Source organism: Vollenhovia emeryi, unplaced genomic scaffold (assembly GCF_000949405.1).
Source record: "Vollenhovia emeryi isolate VEMERY1.0 unplaced genomic scaffold, V.emery_V1.0 DF939428.1, whole genome shotgun sequence".
Lineage (NCBI taxonomy): Eukaryota > Metazoa > Arthropoda > Insecta > Hymenoptera > Formicidae > Vollenhovia > Vollenhovia emeryi.
The window spans coordinates 17,523-20,027 of record NW_011966938.1 but is presented as its reverse complement, the minus strand read 5'-3'; the positions used below and the strand labels follow the sequence as shown (position 1 = coordinate 20,027).

The 2,505-nt window shown below is 39.1% G+C and overlaps 1 long non-coding RNA gene across 2 annotated transcripts; it reads right to left on the bottom strand.

Moving 5' to 3' along the window:
• Positions 1–312: 312 nt before the first annotated feature.
• LOC105557716 lies at positions 313–2,297 on the bottom strand. 2 transcript variants are annotated; one of them, XR_001008622.1, is made up of 3 exons: positions 1,855–2,297; positions 787–880; positions 313–479 (listed from the first exon to the last, which is right to left on the bottom strand). It is a non-coding gene; the product is annotated as an uncharacterized LOC105557716 (long non-coding RNA). The 2 variants fall into 2 exon arrangements; XR_001008623.1 differs by having other exon boundaries at positions 313–880; positions 1,855–2,011; positions 2,161–2,297.
• Between the last annotated feature and the right edge of the window lie 208 nt (positions 2,298–2,505).

Genomic DNA, 2,505 nt, shown 5'->3' with positions numbered 1-2,505 from the left:
ATCGATCGCCGGGCGGTCACATCTTGCCACGCGCTCGAATTGGGCGGTAGGCCGGCCTAAGACAACGATTTTTAATAATTAATTACTCGTTAACTATTACGAAAATTGCAAAATGGTACAGGACTTTTCCATTCATCTCGATCCGTTCTACCTTCTAAAAAATTTTGTCGGATATGGAAAGACTCACCCTGTATATGTATATGTGTATGTATATGATATGTGAAGCCGCTCGTGATATACTGACAACGCGATAGTTTTTAATACCTTTAGTATAATAACATATAACATAGTACATTTAGCGTAATAACATATAACATAATACATTCAGCATAATAACATGTAACATAATACATATAGCATAATGACGCAAACATAAATTTCAGTCTACGGATTTGGTTCTTACATTTCGGAGGGTTGGTATAAATTTTTCTCCGAAGGGCAGGTTACACGCCGAGATACATCCACTCTTAAAAAAGTCTCTGTAAAAATACAAAATAATGTGACTTAAAATACGATTGATGAAAGCTGATAAAGAAACATAATAATGCGCGTTGCAAGATGTTATTAAATTCATTAGTGACATACAACACCCGGGGTGCGTTATATGCCATACAATAACGTAATTGTACATGAAATATATGCATTGTATTACATATACAGTAATGCGTGCAAATATCAAATGGTTCTGTACTTTGAGGAGTTTTTGCATAAAGTGCGATCTAATGGCACTCGCGCTTTGAGAACTGCGTTATATAGTAAATAACCGCAAAAAGAAATAGGGCATACCGTTTAGAATTTTATTATCCCCAATATCCTTCCGAATTCCGCCTGCACATTCTCACGTGCTACTACTGTTTGCTTCTCCTCAAACTAAGGAATCCTGTAAAAGGAAGATCCTCGATTATCCTCATTGAGCGCGGAAGCTACGTCAAGGCTAAACGCACTCGCACGCGATGCACAGTTGCATCTGTACTCGAATTTTCGACACGCAGCGCATTTATCCTATTTACGATATCGCGACAAAATAATAATAATAACGTTATTCACACTTGGCTTATTTTTGTAGCAGTTGAGACAATATCTGGTACTGGAATGTTTTTTAACAATATGCTGATTGCAATAAAGTATGTGCTATAGATAATTGAAATAAACTGTTTTTAATAGGCGTTGTATTATTATACACTTTGTAACAACACAGTATAAATAATTGTAAAACGGAACGAAAATAGCGTTGTAAATATGATACAATGAATGAACTAATATCGCTACTTTTCTCACAACCGCGAAATGGGGAAAGTTACAAATAATTTGACACGATTAAGTTACACTTCAGCATTCATGCAGGCTAGAAAATACCGATACCCCCGTTTGCACCACGTTCTCCTACATTCGTATATCTATATTATTAGTAAACGTTCGCATTGAGTTATATAATAAATATATAATTCACGTCGAGAAAGCAACAAGACATTTTTCCTCTGGAAATAAAATCATAAAAAGAGGAGAGGCAAGAAAAAATTGTGTAACAAGAAGGTTCGATACACGGTTGCCTCGTCGAGTACAATAACAAATGACGCAGAAAATGAAATGCGGTGGAAGAAAAAAAAAACAATGATGAAGCATTATACATGTTTTGTACGATGCATTAAAAGAAACCGAGAGAAAAGTACGATCACGTCTTCCAACGTAAGGTCTCTAACAGAAGAAGCAAAGTCAGAGCATGCAAAAAAATTTTTTTATCTTGTTTACTACAGGCAAGCTATATATCACGCTGCAGTGTTTCGATTGTCTTCGACCAGTTAGTATAATTATAATATTATATCAAATATTATAAAAATGTATGAAATACGTTACGTAAAAATGGTCCCTTTCTGCACTTTGCCTGAGTTAGAAATTGCGATGTCGTATTTCGAATAATTTCCCTCCGGTTTTATTTAGTCAGGCGTGTTCCTCTTCGAGCGACAGGTTGTCATTAGAAAAAAAAAGACAACGATGCCGATGATGGTGGTGACTATGATGAGAGTCCATGAGAACAGGATCGACAGGTGGAAACGAGAGGCACGGCCAGTGCCACGCGGGGCCGGGAAACACACGCGGTATACATTCGTAAGCCCGCGTCTCAATTTCTGCACGCGTAGGGAAATTGAAACGCGGGCTTACGATCAGGCTGAACGAGCGACAAGTAGGAAGGTCGAAAAGTAAACGCGCACTGTTTCTTGTCTTTTTTCTTTTCGAAAGACACCGTTTCGGCCGCATGCACGTCACAATGCCGACCCGTTCACGCCGACGCCACTGAAGCGACTGGTGGTTCATGGGGTGTAAAGGGGATGCGCATGCGTTCTGAAGTGTGTCTTCCCTATCACGGCTCATGTCCGATTATACGCAGGTTTCTTCCACGTCGCATCATCCCCCATCCCACCACAGATTCATATTTGATCTCGCGTTACTGTCGCGACCGGACGAAAAGCCAGCGAAAGCATTATCACAGAATACGGAGATGGTGAG